This window comes from Pecten maximus, chromosome 4 (genome assembly GCF_902652985.1).
Source record: "Pecten maximus chromosome 4, xPecMax1.1, whole genome shotgun sequence".
Classification (NCBI taxonomy): Eukaryota; Metazoa; Mollusca; class Bivalvia; order Pectinida; family Pectinidae; genus Pecten; species Pecten maximus.
This window is the reverse complement of record NC_047018.1, coordinates 10,384,855-10,408,771: the sequence shown is the minus strand read 5'-3', so window position 1 is coordinate 10,408,771 and position 23,917 is coordinate 10,384,855.

Sequence of the window (23,917 nt, the reverse complement as noted above, 5' to 3'; positions counted from 1 at the left end):
ACATCACTGGACATACCACATCACTGGACATACCACATCACTGGACATACCACATCACTGGACATACTACATCACTGGACATACTACATCACTGGACATACCACATCACTGGCCATACTACATCACTGGACATACTACATCACTGGACATACCACATCACTGGACATACCACATCACTGGACATACCACATCACTGGATATACCACATCACTGGACATACTACATCACTGGACATACTACATCACTGGACATACTACATCACTGGACATACTACATCACTGGACATACTACATCACTGGACATACCACATCACTGTACATACTACATCACTGGTCATACCACATCACTGGATATACCACATCACTGGACATACCACATCACTGGACATACTACATCACTGGACATACTGCATCACTGGTCATACCACATCACTGGATATACCACATCACTGGACATACTACATCACTGGACATACTACATCACTGGACATACCACATCACTAGACATACTACATCACTGGACATACAACATCACTGGACATACTACATCACTGGTCATACCACATCACTGGACATACTACATCACTGTACATACTACATCCCTGGACATACTACATCCCTGGACATACTACATCACTGTACATACCACATCACTGGACATACTACATTACTGGACGCACTACATTTTTGAGGTGACATGGGGGAAAAAAAGAAGAAAAAAATAGTACGTTCGAAACCTCCGGAGAAATATATACATATATATATATATATCAGTGATATACAGGACATTAAACAGTTTGGGTCATGTCTGTTACATTCTTCCACGATCTTCACGAAACAGCTTCATTTAACACATAGTTTATGTGGGACCCCTTTTAAAGAACATCTTAAATAGGATTTTCTACTAATATGAATATAAAATATTGTAAACATTAAGACTATATCTTGTAAAAAATCAGACATTAAGTATGTTCAATGACCAGAACGCCTTTATCACAGGTACACGGACAATGGTTACTGTCACTTTATGCCAAGTACGGTCAGCTTAATATAGTTTGATATAGTTCGTCTTGTCTTACAGAAAACATTTTCTGGTAAAATATCAATACAAATCATTATGTGTGTGCTGTTATTGTCTTCAGTAATGATGTAGATATTTTTTTTATTTATTATAACAATGTCGAAGAAATATAAAGGAAAGATTAAGTAATACTTAAAGCACACAGATCTATCCTTCTGTAATTTGGACATTATAAGTGAGGGACATTATAAGTGAGGCGAAACAACCTAATAAATAGAGTGAAGCTGGTAAATATCTACTGTTAATGATTATTACACCCGTGATGGGCGGGGCACTCAGTCATCGTGTACTTTACACGTGGCCAAAACACGTATTAACAGAGGTGATGACATAGTCACGTGATCACATTTTACCTATCTGATATTTCCTACAAAATACAGGAAAGTCTGAAATTTAGGAGGGAAAGTTGAACGGTTCTCTATCAAAGTTTCACCAATACATTACAACCTGTCAAAGTTAAGGAGCGTTTGAGGAGCTATTTCTCCGTATGTGTGAAGAGATAGTTATTTCTATCTGTGATGGAAATGATGTTTTTAGAAGAACAGATAAACTCCTAGGTAGTGTGTGGTTGCCCCAGGGTGGAGATTAACCTCTGTAACACTAATTCATACAGCACATACACAGAAGCTATATCTGAAGTTGACATAAAACACACATTTCAACTTAACCGTTTAAAAAAATAAAAACTTTTTAAATAAAAATTCCTACCAGAAAATGAATCAGGAGTCCGATTTCAAACCGAAAAAATCTGACACGCAATAAACTTTCGAGCAAAAACCAGAAAAGTGCATCCTACGTCTGTGTTGAGATAGTGTGATTCGACTAGGTGTGGTGGGCAACTCGAGTTACAAATAGGTGTGACAGGGCCCTACTACATAGGGTGCATTTAGGTGTGACAGGGCTATACTACATAGGGTACATTTAGGTGTGACAGGACCACACTACAAACGGTACATATAGGTGTGACAGGACCATACTACATAGGGTACATTTAGGTGTGACAGGACCACACTACATACGGTACATTTGGGTGTGACAGGACCATACTACATAGGGTACATTTAGGTGTGACAGGACCACACTACATAGGGTACATATAGGTGTGACAGGACCATACTACATAGGGAACATTTAGGTGTGACAGGACCATACTACATAGGGTACATATAGGTGTGACAGGACCATACTACATACGGTACATTTAGGTGTGACAGGACCATACTACATACGGTACATATAGGTGTGACAGGACCATACTACATAGGGTACATTTAGGTGTGACAGGACCATACTACATACGGTACATATAGGTGTGACAGGACCATACTACATAGGGTACATTTAGGGGTGACAGGACCACACTACATACGGTACATTTGGGTGTGACAGGACCATACTACATAGGGTACATTTAGGTGTGACAGGACCATACTACATACGGTACATATAGGTGTGACAGGACCATGCTACATAGGGTACATTTAGGTGTGACAGGACCATGCTACATAGGGTACATTTAGGTGTGACAGGACCATACTACATACGGTACATTTGGGTGTGACAGGACCATACTACATACGGTACATTTAGGTGTGACAGGGCCACACTACATAGGGTACATTTAGGTGTGACAGGACTATACTACAAAGGGTACATATAGGTGTGACAGGACCATACTACATAGGGTACATTTAGGTGTGACAGGACCACACTACATATGGTACATTTAGGTGTGACAGGGCCATACTACATACGGTACATTTAGGTGTGACAGGACCATACTACATAGGGTACATTTAGGTGTGACAGGACCATACTACATAGGGTACATTTAGGTGTGACAGGACCATACTACATAGGGTACATTTAGGTGTGACAGGGCCATACTACATACGGTACATTTGGGTGTGACAGGACCATACTACATAGGGTACATTTAGGTGTGACAGGACCATACTACATAGGGTACATTTAGGTGTGACAGGGCCATACTACATACGGTACATTTGGGTGTGACAGGACCATACTACATAGGGTACATTTAGGTGTGACAGGACCATACTACATACGGTACATTTAGGTGTGACAGGACCATACTACATAGGGTACATTTGGGTGTGACAGGACCATACTACATAGGGTACATTTAGGTGTGACAGGACCATACTACATACGGTACATATAGGTGTGACAGGACCATACTACATAGGGTACATTTAGGTGTGACAGGACCATACTACATACGGTACATTTGAGTGTGACAGGACCATACTACATAGGGTACATTTGGGTGTGACAGGACCATACTTCATACGGTACATTTAGGTGTGACAGAACCATACTACATAGGGTACATTTAGGTGTGACAGGACCATACTACATACGGTACATTTAGGTGTGACAGGACCACACTACATAGGGTACATTTAGGTGTGACGGGACCATACTACATAGGGTACATTTAGGTATGACAGGACCACACTACATACGGTACATTTAGGTGTGACAGGGCCACACTACATAGGGTACATTTAGGTGTGACAGGACCATACTACATAGGGTACATTTAGGTGTGACAGGACCATACTACATAGGGAACATTTAGGTGTGACAGGACCATACTACATAGGGAACATTTAGGTGTGACAGGGCCACACTACATACGGTACATATAGGTGTGACAGGACCATACTACATAGGGTACATTTACGTGTGACAAAAACATACTACATAGGGAACATTTAGGTGTGACAGGACCATACTACATAGGGAACATTTAGGTGTGACAGGGCCACACTACATACGGTACATTTGGGTGTGACAGGACCATACTTCATACGGTACATTTAGGTGTGACAGAACCATACTACATAGGGTACATTTAGGTGTGACAGGACCATACTACATAGGGTACATTTAGGTGTGACAGGGCCACACTACATACGGTACATATAGGTGTGACAGGACCATACTACATAGGGTACATTTACGTGTGACAAAAACATACTACATGGGGTACATTTAGGTGTGACAGGACCATACTACATAGGGTACATTTAGGTATGACAGGACCATACTACATACGGTACATTTAGGTGTGACAGGACCATACTACATACGGTACATTTAGGTGTGACAGGCCATACTACATACAGTACATTTAGGTGTGACAGGACCATACTACATACGGTACATTTAGGTGTGACAGGACCATACTACATACGGTACATTTAGGTGTGACAGGGCCATACTACATAGGGTACATTTAGGTGTGACAGGACCATACTACATACAGTACATTTAGGTGTGACAGGACCATACTACATAGGGAACATTTAGGTGTGACAGGACCATGCTACATAGGGTACATTTAGGTGTGACATTACCATACTACATAGGGTACATTTAGGTGTGACAGGGCCATACTACATACGGTACATTTGGGTGTGACAGGACCATACTACATACGGTACATTTAGGTGTGACTAGGCCATACTACATAGGGAACATTTAGGTATGACAGGACCATACTACATAGGGTACATTTAGGTATGACAGGACCATACTACATAGGGTACATTTAGGTGTGACAGGACCATATTACATACGGTACATTTAGGTGTGACAGGACCATACTACATAGGATACATTTAGGTGTGACTAGGCCATACTACATAGGGTACATTTAGGTGTGACAGGACCATACTACATAGGGTACATTTAGGTGTGACTAGGCCATACTACATAGGGTACATTTAGGTGTGACAGGGCCATGTCATACTAGGAGTAAGGTATTACAAAGAGGCCCAGGTACTTGATATTGGGCGTGATTTATTTGGGAATGGAATTAATACAACCTTTAAGTTTGTTTTCCAATCCTATATAAATATAGGTTTGTGCAATGTGAGTGAATAATGAATGAAATGTTGTGTAACATAACAGAACTTGACTTCTTAAGAACTTAGCTCAATAAATAGAGTGTTAACGAACCATGGTTTGAATTATAAAAAGGAAATAACAATTTACTACACTGAACTCTATCAATAAAAATATATATATATATATCTGGTGTATAGGGATGGTGTGTTGTACCGAGGACATGGAGGATAATATCTGGTGTTTAGGAATGGTGTGTTGTACCGAGGACATGGAGAATAATATCTGGTGTTTAGGAATGGTGTGTTGTACCGAGGACATGGAGAATAATATCTGGTGTTTAGGAATGGTGTGTTGTACAGAGGACACGGAGAATAACAACTGGTGTTTAGGAATGGTGTGTTGTACCGAGGACATGGAGAATAATGTCTGGTGTTTAGGGATGGTGTGTTATACCGAGGACATGGAGAATAATATCTGGTGTTTAGGAATGGTGTGTTGTACCGAGGACATGGAGAATAACAACTGGTGTTTAGGGATGGTATGTTGTACCGAGGACATGGAGAATAATATCTGGTGTTTAGGAATGGTGTGTTGTACCGAGGACATAGAAGATAATATCTGGTGTTTAGGGATGGTGTGTTGTACAGAGGACATGGAGAATAATATCTGGTGTTTAGGGATGGTATGTTGTACCGAGGACATGGAGAATAATATCTGGTGTTTAGGAATGGTGTGTTGTACCGAGGACATAGAAGATAATATCTGGTGTTTAGGGATGGTGTGTTGTACCGAGGACATGGAGAATAATATCTGGTGTTTAGGAATGGTGTGTTATACCGAGGACATGGAGAATAATATCTGGTGTTTAGGAATGGTGTGTTGTACCGAGGACATGGAGAATAATATCTGGTGTTTAGGAATGGTGTATTGTACCGAGGACAAGGAGAATAATATCTGGTGTTTAGGGATGGTATGTTGTACCGAGGACATGGAGAATAATATCTGGTGTTTAGGAATGGTGTGTTGTACCGAGGACACGGAGAATAACAACTGGTGTTTAGGAATGGTGTGTTGTACCGAGGACATGGAGAATAACAACTGGTGTTTAGGGATGGTGTGTTGTACCGAGGACATGGAGAATAATATCTGGTGTTTAGGGATGGTGTGTTATACCGAGGACACGGAGAATAATATCTGGTGTTTAGGGATGGTGTGTTGTACCGAGGACATGGAGAATAATATCTGGTGTTTAGGAATGGTGTGTTGTACCGAGGACATGGAGAATAATATCTGGTGTTTAGGGATGGTGTGTTGTACCGAGGACATGGAGAATAATATCTGGTGTTTAGGGATGGTGTGTTGTACCGAGGACATGGGGAATAATATCTGGTGTTTAGGGATGGTGTGTTGTACCGAGGACAAAGAGAATAATATCTGGTGTTTAGGGATGGTGTGTTGTACCGAGGACACAGAGAATAATATCTGGTGTTTAGGAATGGTGTGTTGTACCGAGGACATGGAGAATAATATCTGGTGTTTAGGGATGGTGTGTTGTACCGAGGACAAAGAGAATAATATCTGGTGTTTAGGGATGGTGTGTTGTACCGAGGACATGGAGAATAATATCTGGTGTTTAGGGATGGTGTGTTGTACCGAGGACATGGAGAATAATATCTGGTGTTTAGGAATGGTGTGTTGTACCGAGGACACAGAGAATAATATCTGGTGTTTAGTGATGGTGTGTTGTACCGAGGACACAGAGGATAATATCTGGTGTTTAGGGATGGTGTGTTGTACCGAGGACATGGAGAATAATATCTGGTGTTTAGGAATGGTGTGTTGTACCGAGGACATGGAGAATAATATCTGGTGTTTAGGGATGGTGTGTTGTACCGAGGACATGGAGAATAATATCTGGTGTTTAGGGATGGTGTGTTGTACAGAGGACACGGAGAATAATATCTGGTGTTTAGGGATGGTGTGTTGTACCGAGGACACGGAGAATAATATCTGGTGTTTAGGGATGGTGTGTTGTACCGAGGACATGGAGAATAATATCTGGTGTTTAGGGATGGTGTGTTATACCGAGGACATGGAGAATAATATCTGGTGTTTAGGGATGGTGTGTTGTACCGAGGACATGGAGAATAATATCTGGTGTTTAGGAATGGTGTGTTATACCGAGGACATGGAGAATAATATCTGGTGTTTAGGGATGGTGTGTTGTACCGAGGACATGGAGAATAATATCTGGTGTTTAGGGATGGTGTGTTGTACCGAGGACACGGAGAATAATATCTGGTGTTTAGGAATGGTGTGTTGTACCGAGGACATGGGGAATAATATCTGGTGTTTAGGGATGGTATGTTGTACCGATGACACGGAAAATAATATCTGGTGTTTAGGAATGGTGTGTTGTACCGAGGACATGGGGAATAATATCTGGTGTTTAGGGATGGTGTGTTGTAGCGACGACATGGAGGATAATATCTGGTGTTTAGGAATGGTGTGTTGTACCGAGGACATGGATAATAATATCTGGTGTTTAGGAATGGTGTGTTGTACAGAAAACACGGAGAATAATATCTGGTGTTTAGGAATGGTGTGTTGTACAGAGGACATGGAGAATAATATCTGGTGTTTAGGAATGGTGTGATATCAGTTGTACTTAAGTTTTGTAATACAAAATGTCTTTATGTCAATTTAGGTCACTTACATGTGAAAATTGCCAGGCCAAATTTACCTGAAAAGAGCAGAATAGTCAATTCATATCAGGAAAGTGACCTACCTAAATTTAGGTCATTTTAAGGTCAAAAGTAGGTCAATTTAGGTCAATTCCAGGTCAAATTTATATCAAGACATTTTGCCTGTGTACCGTTACAATACAATAACAATATTGATATCACCACGGGATTTGTTTAGGTAGCTGTGCATGGTTTAGGTTTCAGCGGACATTTTCTTACCAGAATCTGTCACATCCCGGAATATTTCTCATAATACAACGTAATAAGTCTGACATCAAATTGTCTTCCTTCGTCATTTTCGTTACCATGTTATATATATATATATACTGTATTATTGACCTGCAGTATATATAGGGTCAGTGGATTCTGGCCTCTTTGTACTGACATAAAGAATAAAGGCGTTTTGACGGACATTAGCTAGCCCTTTCCGTATTGTACTGGTACCGAAGTGTGATACACGTGGGCACATACTTTCTCGTGTGCAGATCCCGTGGGCCCGGGCGATAAATAGGGCATTAGATATATTAATACGTTGTCCTGTAATCCCCCATTGCCAGGGGAGTCAGCTTCCGATGGGAAAAAATCCAATAGGAACTGGGTCATCGGTGTGACAGTGGACGGATAATCACTGTGTTGTATGGGCAGCAGTAAGAAGTTTTGGTCACATATTGCTGCTTGGCATGAAGGAAACAACTGAGAAAATAAATGAAACAGATTCCAGGCATGATGGGAAGGATGTTAATGGTGACTCCAAAATTTCATCCATTTTATCAAAGCACATAAGTATATAAGGAAACACTTGTTTCCACGTACATAAGGGATCACAAATCGGTAACACTTCATGTATAAGGAATCAGAAATAGACAACACTTGTTATCCTCGTTGCCAGGGTTGATGAACGCCATAACAGGCTGGTAACAAGTTATAGTAACGGTCTATTGAATGATGTATATGTAAATCAATAAATACCCAACAAGAAATATCTTTAAAAAGATAAACGGCATAGTTTATAATGTAAAACTGCTGGTGAAATAAATTAACGAACTAGTGCGTTTCAGCACGGATAACAAAATTATATCAGTTTGAATCATTTTTGGTTATAATAAGACTGCATTTGAATTCTCAGGGATATAATTTTATTAATGTGTCATTTGAAAAGATACATCCACTTATTCAGCTTGCATTCAATCTTAACTTTATTTCGTTTTTAATTGCATATCTGCATTTTGCATTTACCGCTACATTGACCAATCACATACATGTACTTCATCTTGACCAGAACGCCACCTGTCGCGTCATATCCGGGGCCAAAAGAATATTATACGGCAACACGGGCTATGCCGAAAAAATAAAAAGCAAATTCAAAAGCTAAAACGTTAATATTCACCGAGTAAAACAAGCAATACACCGTGAATATACCTGAATATACCGTATAATCCTGATGTACCGTATAATAAGATAACTAAATTGTGGCTACCAGACATGAAGTAAATAGGTACTGTAATTGAACTAAATGTATTGAAAACAACGCCTGTATTGGATGTAAATGACGTTTAAATAAAACAGGGATCTCGTAGCTTTGTCATTCTTTGAACTTACTAGATATATTCTTCCGCCGGGTATCATTGATGTTGATGTTATTGCTGTTTTTTGTTTTTGTTTTTGTTTTTGTTTTGTTTTTGTTTTTTTTATCTATTTTATCTTATTTGTTAGATAATTGGTGTTCCCCTTGTCTACAAAGAACATTGCTATTAAAGATGCAAACAGTTTATCCAAACGGATACAAAGGTAACACCATTATGATAAACCTACATCCTGGACCTGCTATTGGTGCAGAACATAGTTTAAAGTGTTCTCTATTACTACGGCTGACATAACATTTTATGTGCCGTCTTACTAACCGAAACGCCCATTGTTTTGTAAGTACTAATCAAGCATTTCAATAGCTTTTTACATGATTTGATATATGGTTCCAAGTAAGTTCATTTTATTCCAGATACATGTGATTCTATGATAAAGTGCATGTTCTGAGGCCTTTGTTCAGATATCCTGCTTTTCTAGCGAACTGTTTTCAATCATTCGATGATTTACAGAAATGCTTCCGGTTCGTTTTGGGTGCCAAAGTGGTGGGCAATAGACAAATGCGTAATAAGATGTCCTTAAAGAACAACAGATGACGCCGAGTATTTGTATTACATGCAAGGCTTCCTGCCAAATGCTTGCAGCATAATTAAACAAGAGTTGAGTGTGTGCGTCAATGCTAAATACCGTAGATCGAACATTTGTAGTCAAAGTCTAACACCAGGTCCACCATACCAACGAGCAGTTTAATCACACGTTTATAAGCTCTCGCGCGTGATCACCTCGCGCTCGCCATGTGTACGACATAATTGTCAAGGATATTGCTTCACTATTCGTCATATTGGATAACACTTTAAAGGCCGTAATTCGGAGACCGGTCAACTTGACAATGTGCTCGTCTTTAATTAAATATACCTGCTGTGAAAATAAACAAATTTCAATACAAATACAATAAACATTTGTCTCACAGACCAGTTCACGCCATCCAACAGGAAAATGTGAAACGGACACATTAGCATGTGTACATTTTTATCACGTTTGTTTTTCAATGACTGGTTTTTCCTTTCAAGTTGACGATCGTTCCGAAGTTTCGCTGGGTTGCCAATCGCTGTTGGATTTGGCACTAGCCAACACTAACCAACACAATGATACGCTGCCCTGTGTTCCGGGTTCCCGGATACCGGGTCGGGACAAAAGCATTAATCACAATGGTAATAGGTTCCTTTAATTTACTACCACGTGGGGTATACTCTGGAAGTCATTACGCGATCATACAGATTTATAGGCTTGTCACAAAAAGTTGCAATGCACTTTAACAATTAAAATAACCAGAGCAATCTAATATTTCATCGATTTTTTTAATAGAAAGTTAGGTTTAGTATCATTGATAAATGCACACCACTGTTTAAATACAACTGATATCACACCACTGTTTAAGTACAACTGATATCACACCACTGTTTAAGTACAACTGATATCACACCACTGTTTAAGTACAACTGATATCACACCACTGTTTAAGTATAACTGATATCACACCACTGTTTAAGTATAACTGATGTCACACCACTGTTTAAGTACAACTGATATCACACCACTGTTTAAGTACAACTGATATCACACCACTGCTTAAGTACAACTAATATCACACCACTGCTTAAGTACAACTGATATCACACCACTGTTTAAGTATAACTGATATCACACCACTGCTTAAGTACAACTGATATCACACCACTGCTTAAGTACAACTGATATCACACCACTGTTTAAGTATAACTGATGTCACACCACTGCTTAAGTACAACTGATATCACACCACTGTTTAAGTATAACTGATATCACACCACTGCTTAAGTACAACTGATATCACACCACTGCTTAAGTACAACTGATATCACACCACTGTTTAAGTATAACTGATGTCACACCACTGTTTAAATACAACTGATATCACACCACTGCTTAAGTACAACTGATATCACACCACTGCTTAAGTACAACTGATATCACACCACTGTTTAAGTATAACTGATATCACACCACTGTTTAAGTACAACTGATATCACACCACTGCTTAAGTACACCTGATGTCACACCACTGCTTAAGTACAGCTGATATCACACCACTGTTTAAGTATAACTGATGTCACACCACTGTTTAAGTATAACTGATATCATATCCATAATCTGGTACTAAATAAGGCGTAGTACAGCTCTATCACATCCGTTACCTGGTACTAAATAAGGCGTGGTACAGACCGAAAGCTCTATTACATCCGTTACCTGGTACTAAATAAAGCGTAGTACAGACCGAAGGCTCTATTACATCCGTTACCTGGTACTAAATAAGGCGTGGTACAGACCGAAGGCTCTATTACATCCGTTACCTGGTACTAAATAAGGCGAAGTACAGACCGAAGGCTCTATTACATCCGTTACCTGGTACTAAATAAGGCGTAGTACAGACCGAAGGCTCTATTACATCCGTTACCTGGTACTAAATAAGGCGTAGTACAGACCGAAGGCTCTATTACATCCGTTACCTGGTACTAAATAAGGCGTAGTACAGACCGAAGGCTCTATTACATCCGTTACCTGGTACTAAATAAGGCGTAGTACAGACCGAAGGCTCTACTACATCCGTTACCAAATAAGGCGAAGTACAGACCGAAGGCTCTATTACATCCGTTACCTGGTACTAAATAAGGCGTAGTACAGACCGAAGGCTCTATTACATCCGTTACCTGGTACTAAATAAGGCGTAGTACAGACCGAAGGCTCTATTACATCCGTTACCTGGTACTAAATAAGGCGTAGTACAGACCGAAGGCTCTATTACATCCGTTACCTGGTACTAAATAAGGCGTAGTACAGACCGAAGGCTCTACTACATCCGTTACCCGGTACTAAATAAGGGATAGTTCGGGCCGAAGGCTCTAAAACATCCGTTACCTGGTACGAAATAAGGCGTAGTACAGACCGAAGGCTCTATTACATCCGTTACCTGGTACTAAATAAGGCGTAGTACAGACCGAAGGCTCTATTACATCCGTTACCTGGTACTAAATAAGGCGTAGTACAGACCGAAGGCTCTACTACATCCGTTACCCGGTACTAAATAAGGGATAGTTCGGGCCGAAGGCTCTAAAACATCCGTTACCTGGTACTAAATAAGGCGTAGTACAGACCGAAGGCTCTATTACATCCGTTACCTGGTACTAAATAAGGCGTAGTACAGACCGAAGGCTCTATTACATCCGTTACCTGGTACTAAATAAGGCGTAGTACAGACCGAAGGCTCTACTACATCCGTTACCCGGTACTAAATAAGGGATAGTTCGGGCCGAAGGCTCTAAAACATCCGTAACCTGGTACTAAATAAGGCGTGGTACAGACCGAAGGCTCTATTACATCTGTTACCTGGTACTAAATAAGGCGTAGTACAGACCGAAGGCTCTATTACATCCGTTACCTGGTACTAAATAAGGCGTAGTACAGACCGAAGGCTCTATTACATCCGTTACCTGGTACTAAATAAGGCGTAGTACAGATCGAAGGCTCTATCACATCCGTAACCTGGTACTAAATAAGGCGTGGTACAGACCGAAGGCTCTATTACATCCGTTACCTGGTACTAAATAAGGGGTAGTACAGACCGAAGGCTCTATTACATCCGTTACCTGGTACTAAATAAGGCGTGGTACAGACCGAAGGCTCTATCACATCCGTTACCTGGTACTAAATAAGGCGTAGTACAGACCGAAGGCTCTATTACATCCGTTACCTGGTACTAAATAAGGGGTAGTACAGACCGAAGGCTCTATTACATCCGTTACCTGGTACTAAATAAGGCGTAGTACAGACCGAAGGCTCTATTACATCCGTTACCTGGTACTAAATAAGGCGTAGTACAGACCGAAGGCTCTATTACATCCGTTACCTGGTTCTAAATAAGGCGTAGTACAGACCGAAGGCTCTATTACATCCGTTACCTGGTACTAAATAAGGCGAAGTACAGACCGAAGGCTCTATCACATCCATTACCTGGTACTAAATAAGGCGTGGTACAGACCGAAGGCTCTATTACATCCGTTACCTGATACTAAATAAGGCGTAGTACAGACCGAAGGTTCTATAACATCCGTTACCTGGTACTAAATAAGGCGTAGTACAGATCGAAGGCTCTATTACATCCGTTACCTGGTACTAAATAAGGCGTAGTACAGACCGAAGGCTCTATTACATCCGTTACCTGGTACTAAATAAGGGGTAGTACAGACCGAAAGCTCTATTACATCCGCTACCTGGTACTAAACAAGGCGTAGTACAGATCGAAGGCTCTATTACATCCGTTACCTGGTACTAAATAAGGCGTAGTACAGATCGAAGGCTCTATTACATCCGTTACCTGGTACTAAATAAGGCGTAGTTCGGGCCGAAGGCTCTGTCGCATGCATTGCCCGGTATTTATTAAAGCATTGTATTATTTGAAGGAGTAGTCACCGAAATTTCACATATAAAAACCCCCGACATTTGAATTTCATACTTGCACATATTATATAATAAATGCGATTCCGTTACGTAGAAGGAAAACCTGGAGGGCCTTGAGTAAGGTGAAAGCTGCCAAATCGGCCGTTTTTATCATTCCTGAACATAAACACAGCTGGTGAAAACAATGATGTGATATACGTACCTATAATTAAAATGTGTATGTGTCATTAATGTGGTCGCAGAGCCCAAACACAAGTTCAAAAAAGATAGATAATAATAGCAAAACCTAATCCTGCTGAGGCAGAGAAAACCAGCATGAATACATGTGTTTAATAAAGAAGGTAAATGATTGAATTGGTATCTGGTTTGGACCATCGCAGATAAAAAAAAAACCAGACGTCATCGTATGAGGCAGACGACAGCTGCTCTGATAATGTTTGGCGCCAAATATCACGCCGAGTGCTACCTGTAGAGGGAATTGCATTAATGTGTTGCAAAATTGCGATGTATTTTAACATGTCTGATGATTTTTTTCTATTCATTTTGTTTATCTTTGGCACAAAATTATTTCACTTTGCATTAAAATATAGAAGGGTGGGTACACGAACAGACGAGATAGCAGGAGTCATTGTCGCCGACATTCACGTCGATATCACTTTAGCTACCAAATATCTTTGACAATGATAACATGCATATCTCACCTCAATTCTGATACCATGTACGCTTCCGTTCATCGTTGCCCGTTCTCCGATAAGTAGGAATGACGCAGCAACCCTTGATCAGAATCCTCATCCGTGTCAACACTTGTACACGAGAATACACTTATGAAGATATATTCCGAACGTCACACACCTTGTTTGTAATCTTATTTGACGACAGAACCCCGACATATTTCAATTGCTGCTCAATTTGGATTCACTGAAACTACAAAATACCGTTTGCTCCCTTTGCTTACAGAACTGTAGTGACCTGATTAAGAAATAACAATTTATCAAACAATCTATATATTTATTTATCTGTACATTTACTGCTATGCACATTTTAACCATATACTAACAAATGTAACAAGAACTGGTCATATTTTCTTTACTTTTGTATAATGAAATGATGCTCGCATGGATTATCATAGACATTAGACAAGTTTGAACGAAAGGAAAGTCGAATTGTGTACCAAAGTGATTGTTGCCCGAGTCCGCTTAGGTCTACCACAAAACTATTTGTCTTTTTGAAGTATTTAGATATACATGTATATCCCATATATATAAGATTATTTGTATCAATATCTTATAAAATCTCTTTCTGTCTCTCTCTTCCTCCCCCCCCCCCCCCCCCCTCCAACTCCCCCTCTCTTCCCCTTTCTCTCCGTCTCCCTCCCCTTCTGTCTCTCTCTCTCTCTCTTTCTCTCTATTTCTTATAAAATTAGATTGTAAATATGTAAATAAAACTACCATCATGTGAATTTTTTCTCAATGTAAAATTGTATCGGGAGAGGGCTTAATATAAGTTGGAAAACTTGTGCCCAATCCCTTTGTAACAAATTGTAAATTACAAATAAAATATGTTTAAATCAAATCAATAAATGCTCGCAGAATTTGGGTTTTATATTATAGCATATTTATAGTGTCATTTTCGCTTTTTCGCGGTTGAAAAGTTTGAATCTGCAGTCCCTCTTCAGCCCAATATATCGGAGTTAGCATATTCTAACTGTTTGTTTGTTTGCTGGGTTTATCGCCCTATGAACAGCCAGGGTCATTTTAAGGCGCGGTCTCCTTGTTGTAGTTGTTACTATCTCACTAAACAACATACGGGGGGGGGGGGGGGGGGGGGGGCTCGCATGCCATCCAGAACAATCAGGGTAAAAAAGTCTTGCCAAATGATACAATCACGACAGCACAGACTGTCACCCTCAAACAACAAACCGACACGGGTCGGGAGCATCCAACCACACACCTCAGATCTTATCTGAGGTTACGTGGCCTGCACTCTAACTGACTGAGCTATCGCGGTCTATATCAATTTTAACTAGTCCAAAGGATTATGGCTATATATCTGCTTTGATATACTGTAGGTAACGGATCCGAGTGGCGATTTTTGATGCCAAATATACCCATTTCTGTCTATCAGGCCATGAAGAGACGACTAGCTACTACTAATCTGTTTCATAGCTGTGGTAGCATTAACTCGTTCCCAAATCTTATTTAAAGCTTCCTTTATCTCAACATACGCTTTGGTAAAGGAGCAACTAATCTCTGTTAATCTGAAATATAATCATAATTAATTTATATCGCGAAAAAGCTCAGAATTAATCAAGCCGGAGACAAGCGGTATACATCAATTTGTCTCTCAAAAGAGTAGTCTTTTTCCAGTTTTAATAATAAACATGGCGACAGCCATAGACAACGAAAACTGAATATATGCTACCATAGCTATATAAAGATAAAGATTAACTCATTTAAATGGCATCGTTTGTCATTACATGTGCCCGTGCACACACCACCCCCACCCCGCACCCCCATGATAACGGGATACTCCCCATGATAACGGAGTACTCCCCATGATAACGGGATACTCCCCATGATACCGGAGTACTCCCCATGATAACGGAATACTCCCCATAACAACGGAGTACTCCCCATGATACCGGAGTACTCCCCATGATGACGGAGTACTCCCCATGATAACGGAATACTCCCCATGATAACGGAGTACTCCCCATGATAACGGAGTACTCCCCATGATAACGGAGTACTCCCCTTGATAACGGAATACTCCCCATGATAACGGAGTATTCCCCATGATAACGGAGTACTCCCCATGATAACGGAGTATTCCCCATGATAACGGAGTACTCCCCATAATAACGGAATACTCCCCATGATAACGGAGTATTCCCCATAATAACGGAGTACTCCCCATGATAACGGAGTACTCCCCATGATAACGGGATACTCCCCATGATAACGGGATACTCCCCATGATAACGGAGTACTCCCCATAATAACGGAGTATTCCCCATGATAACGGAGTACTCCCCATGATAACGGAATACTCCCCATGATAACGGAGTATTCCCCATAATAACGGAGTACTCCCCATGATAACGGAGTACTCCTCGTGATAACGGAGTACTCCCCATGATAACGGAGTATTCCCCATAATAACGGGATACTCCCCATGATAACGGAATACTCTCCATGATAACGGGATACTCCCCATGATAACGGAATACTCCCCATGATAACGGAGTACTCCCCATGATAACGGAGTACTCCCCATAATAACGGAGTACTCCTCGTGATAACGGAGTACTCCCCATAATAACGGTTACTCCCCATAATAACGGAGTATTCCCCATAATAACGGAATACTCCCCATGATAACGGAATACTCCCCATAATAACGGTTACTCCCCATAATAACGGAGTATTCCCCATAATAACGGAATACTCCCCATGATAACGGAATACTCCCCATAATAACGGAGTATTCCCCATGATAACGGAGTACTCCCCATGATAACGGAATACTCCCCATGATAACGGAATACTCCCCATAATAACGGAGTACTCCCCATGATAACGGAATACTCCCCGTGATAACGGAGTACTCCCCATGATAACGGAATACTCCCCATGATAACGGGATACTCCCCATGATAACGGAGTAGTCCCCATGATAACGGAGTAGTCCCCTTGATAACGGAGTACATGGACCAATACATTGTTCTGCCCACCTTCCTAATGGGCACCATGTGGCGAACATTAATACCCAATCAAAATGTTTGTTACTTCCTAAATCATCTCACGTGGAGAATACCTGATCAGATAGGCCAAGCCGAGTGTGATTGGTGGAGATATGTAAGGTATGGTGTTAATTGAGGCCCGACATACCGAGCTAAAGAGGTTTTCTATCATTTTGTACGTATGGATTATATACAGTAAATAACAGCTTCATCACTGCCTCAATTACGCAGTTTTATTCTTGGATGTATGCAATTTGTTCTACAGAACAGTGAGTGGAAAACTCATCTATGTATTATAGTGACTGGGATACTCATCTCTATATTATAGTGACTGGGATACTCATCTCTGTATTATACTGACTGGGATACTCATCTCTGTATTATACTGACTGGGATACTCATCTCTATATTACACTGACTGAAATACTCATCTCTGTATTATACTGACTGGGATACTCATCTCTGTATTATACTGACTGGGATACTCATCTCTGTATTATAGTGACTGGGATACTCATCTCTGTATTATAGTGACTGGGATACTCATCTCTGTATTATAGGGACTGGGATTCTCATCTCTGTATTATAGTGACTGGGATACTCATCTCTATATTATACTGACTGGGATACTCATCTCTGTATTATAGTGACTGGGATACTCATCTCTGTATTATACTGACTGGGATACTCATCTCTGTATTATACTGACTGGGATACTCATCTCTGTATTATACTGACTGGGATACTCATCTCTGTATTATAGTGACTGGGATACTCATCTCTGTATTATAGTGACTGGGATACTCATCTCTGTATTATACTGACTGGGATACTCATCTCTGTATTATACTGACTGGGATACTCATCTCTGTATTATACTGACTGGGATACTCATCTCTGTATTATAGTGACTGGGATACTCATCTCTGTATTATAGTGACTGGGATACTCATCTCTGTATTATAGTGACTGGGATACTCATCTCTGTATTATACTGACTGGGATACTCATCTCTGTATTATACTGACTGGATTACTCATCTCTATATTACACTGACTGGGATACTCATCTCTGTATTATAGTGACTGGGATACTCATCTCTGTATTATACTGACTGGGATACTCATCTCTATATTACAATGACTGGAATACTCATCTCTGTATTATAGTGACTGGGATACTCATCTCTGTATTATAGTGACTGGGATACTCATCTCTATATTATACTGACTGGGATACTCATCTCTGTATTATACTGACTGGGATACTCATCTCTGTATTATACTGACTGGGATACTCATCTCTGTATTATACTGACTGGGATACTCATCTCTGTATTATACTGACTGGGATACTCATCTCTGTATTATACTGACTGGGATACTCATCTCTATATTACACTGACTGGAATACTCATCTCTGTATTATACTGACTGGGATACTCATCTCTGTATTATACTGACTGGGATACTCATCTCTGTATTATACTGACTGAAATACTCATCTCTGTATTATACTGACTGAAATACTCATCTCTGTATTACACTGACTGGGATACTCATCTCTGTATTATACTGACTGGGATACTCATCTCTGTATTATAGTGACTGAAATACTCATCTCTATATTATAGTGACTGGGATACTCATCTCTGTATTATACTGACTGGGATACTCATCTCTGTATTATAGTGACTGGGATACTCATCTCTGTATTATAGTGACTGGGATACTCATCTCTGTATTATAGTGACTGGGATACTCATCTCTGTATTATAGTGACTGGGATACTCATCTCTGTATTATAGGGACTGGGATACTCATCTCTGTATTATATTGACCGGGATACTCATCTCTATATTATACTGACTGGGATACTCTCTAGAACACACATCGTTATATTGGTAAATGGATTTAATGTCCATCAGCGTATGGCTATTATGTTCTCGATTACGTTGTAAAACTCAAATGATGGTAAAATGCTGCATGTCCCTTTGTGCTTTAGTTTATGATGGAATTAGTGTTGATGACATGTACAACGAATCCGGACTGGCCTCTATCATCTGTCGTGATACTAAGGTTTAATAACTAAGGCATTAACAAACTGTGGGCGAATGTTCCTAAACAAGAAACGCAATCTAGACCTGCAAATCTTTTCTTTTTTTTACTTAAATTATTTCCTTATTCTATTTTTGCTTAAAGTGTCATTGTTGCTACAGAAAGGAAGAGCTGCTTCCCAGAAAAAAAACTTAATTCACAACACAAAGAGCACATCAATATGAATGTATCCGTGTTATGAACTATAGAAGTGAGGTTTCGCACCACAAAATGAATAGATGCGCCTGCTATTTTAAACCATTTTTTTATCGGATGTAAATACAGATATTACACTACAATACTTGTGTGGCTTATGTTGAAATTGGTCCATTTCTCTCCATACACGTCGTAGGAAATGAGAGATGATGAACTACATCTAGTCAAGATTGAAATCAGAAAATCGATTTGCAGGATAAATTGGATTTTTTTTTATCTTTGAGGTTGTATACGCCGTGTAGAGAGATGTTGGTTGGTTCCTTAGATTGTGTGTTATTATATACCCAAATGGTACACGATATCTACAGACATATATGATAACGCTTTGTTACTGTCATATACCTAATAATTGTATTTGACAAAACCTTTAGCTATTAAATATTACTTTATGTTTTCATAATCTAGATGATAATATATATTACAATACAGATTACAATACAGATTACAATATATATTACAATACAGATTACAATATATATTACAATACAGATAACAATATTTATTACAATATACATATATATTACAATACAGATTACAATAGAGATTACAATACGTATTACAATACAGATTACAATATATATTACAATACAGATAACAATATTTATTACAATATACATATATATTACAATACAGATTAAAATGCAGATTACAATAGAGATTACAATACGTATTACAATACAGATTACAATATATATTACAATACAGATAACAATATTTATTACAATATACATATATATTACAATACAGATTACAATAGAGATTACAATACGTATTACAATACAGATTACAATATATATTACAATACAGATAACAATATTTATTACAATATACATATATATTACAATACAGATTAAAATGCAGATTACAATAGAGATTACAATACGTATTACAATACAGATTACAATATATATTACAATACAGATAACAATATTTATTACAATATACATATATATTACAATACAGATTAAAATGCAGATTACAATAGAGATTACAGTATACAATGTATATTACAATACAGTGTATTTTTGTACATTAACTATTGGTTTGGTCTTATAAAGAAGACGTTTGTTGTCAGACTAAGACCGCATGTATATATATTGTACTTTATTTATCTATTAGACATGATTGGTGACGTAGAACATGTGTAGGAAGGAATGTGTCCGAGTATGTCCGAATGAAACCTGACAGAAATCAAACATAAATATTTTGTACTACCGATCGCCCAAAGTAATAACGTTTTATTTTACTTAGATTTATCGTCAGTATTGACGGGAATGGTTTCGTGATAAGAAGAAGAAAGTTAGAACAATGGAAAGGTGGTATACATGTCTAAATATTAAATAATATTCCATCTAGGCGATACCAAGGAGTTGCAGTCGTTATATTATCATTCAACAAGGACAATGGATGCTACCAAAGGTTACTTGGGCAAGTTGACAAATTGTTCCCCAATAATTCGTTCTGTATACTGTACAACAGTTCAGTTAACACACATGTACAATACACACTCAATTAATTCCTCCTAAAAAATTACGATAATTCAATCAATTAAAATATCAAAGGTAGCCGGAAATTGGATGTTATGTAATTTTTGAGTTTGATCACCGGTGATAGATCTGGTTTGACTGAACCAAGTTAATATAAAAACGTATCACAAGAAAAGGCACGCGCATAATTGTGTTGTCCTTTGTCAATTCTGCTAAAGCCAATAGAATATAATTTGGGACACGAGGTTTACTTTCCGACGTTGCTCACAATAGTGTAAAAGAATTATTGTGGATAATTACGTCATGTTTGTGGACTCGGTGTTTTTCCCACGGAGTAATTAGTTAATTAAAATAATAGTGCATGTGTCTTAGTCAAAACAAACAATAAACACACGCGTAGAGGTCACATGGTACACCAACAAAACACTATACCAACAAAAACAATATTACAACTAGACATACCAGCCGAGAAACGAGGGCCCTATGACATCACGGTAATAACGGTAACAAAGGTAAACCAGTGACATTCATACCAAAACATAAACAAACAATGACGACATCACACGATGGCGTAGGGGCTGTGATAAAAATAGTAATACCAGATCGGGAGCGGAAAACTACTTTTATCCCAGACCAGTACAGGACACGAGGATGTCCCCAGTCCTGGAGCACTCGACTTCCGAGTGGTATGTAAGCGCGGTAGACGACTGGCGACAAACTAGTCGGAATGTTAATGACTCTGCCCATATAAAGCGATATCTACTCACAAGCACTAAGCATGTCTGTATGTTTATCTTTTACTCCGCTCCCCCACATCGCCCAGTCAGTATCGTATGGGAGGTGCAGGGATTGACAGTTATCTTGACATACGTTAATTACATAATGGCCTGCAGTTGACTAATAGGTCAGGGTGTCGGATACACCCTTATGCGTAATAAACCGGACATTCCAACTACGTCGTAAACCGTACACATGGCTAATGTAGTGCAATCAAATTTTGGTCAAAATACAGAAAATCAAATTGTCTGTTTGAAGACGCAGGTTTCCTCATAACATTTAACAAATACTCCATCGTAGTATAGGTATGGTGATGTCCCTTAAAAATATTGACAAATTACTCTCACAATTGAGGATGATTTCTATAAATGGCATGTTGGTTAGGAAGGGTTGGTGGGGAAAACAGAAGAGTATACAGAAAAGGGTTGGTGAGACAAACAAAACAGTGTAGAGGAAAGAGTTAACCAACGACTCCTGGTCTGTTTGTTAGGAAGGGTTGGTGGGGAAACCAAAAGAGTATACAGAAAAGAGTTAACCAACGACTCCTGATCTGTTTGTGGTGAATGGTTGGTGGGGCACACAAAACAGTATAGAGAAAATGGTTAACCAACGATTCCTGATCTGTTTTTGGTGAAGGGTTGGTGAGACAAACAAAACAGTGTAAAAATCAGCGTATCCACGGGAACAACCAGATCTTCCGTCAGACAATCAGCGTGTCCATGGGAGCAACCAGATCTTCCGTCAGACAATCAGCGTATCCACGGGAACAACCAGATCTTCCGTCAGACAATCAGCGTGTCCATGGGAGCAACCAGATCTTCCGTCAGACAATCAGCGTGTCCACGGGAACAACCAGATCTTCCATCAGACAATCAGCGTGACCACGGGAACAAACTTTGTCCACTTGTTGGCCGACTTGGTTTCAAAAGACTAATTATTCAAGAGCTATTCAGAACTGGCAACTGAGACCTATCCTTCACCTAGGTATATCGACGATGTATCGTCTATAAATGATAAAAAACTGTATTGACCAAGTCGATCGCATATACCCTGTAGAACTTGAAATCAAATTACACTGTAGACTTTTTAACTGCAGCCGCTTTCCTCGATCTTTACTTACAATGTAATCAGTAGGGGCCACTTACAACAGGTAAGGATCTGTATTACAAGCGTGATGATTTCAATTTCACAATTGTTAATTTATTTTCCATTTCTAGATAACATTCCTGTTTCCCCTACCTACGGTGTTTACATGTCCGACGATAGTTAATTCGATATTCAAGAGCTTGTACCCATTCTCATGATTTCCGTGACAGACGTCGACTAGTGGCAGAAAGGTTAACGCAGGGTTTCGGGTAATACAGGTTGGTGGTAATCACGTAAAGTTTTATGATCAATACTAATATCATGATCATGATGATTTCATTTGTAAATATTCCCTGTCCTTGTGTAATATGAAATCAGACATGTGTGACGCTGACTGATATGCCTTGTGACTCGTACAGTAATGTTACTTAACCCGGATTTGACCTACATGGTTAGATTGGCATGTGTCGTTGATGATTGACATGGGTGTGTCGTTGATGATAGACATGGGTGTGTCGTTGATGATTGACATGGGTGTGTCGTTGATGATTGACATGGGTGTGTCGTTGATGGTTGACATGGGTGTGTCGTTGATGATTGACATGGGTGTGTCGTTGATGATTGACATGGGTGTGTCGTTGATGATTGACATGGGTGTGTCGTTTATGATTTACATGGGTGTGTCGTTGATGATTTACAAGGGGTGTGTCATTGATGATTGACATGGGTGTGTCG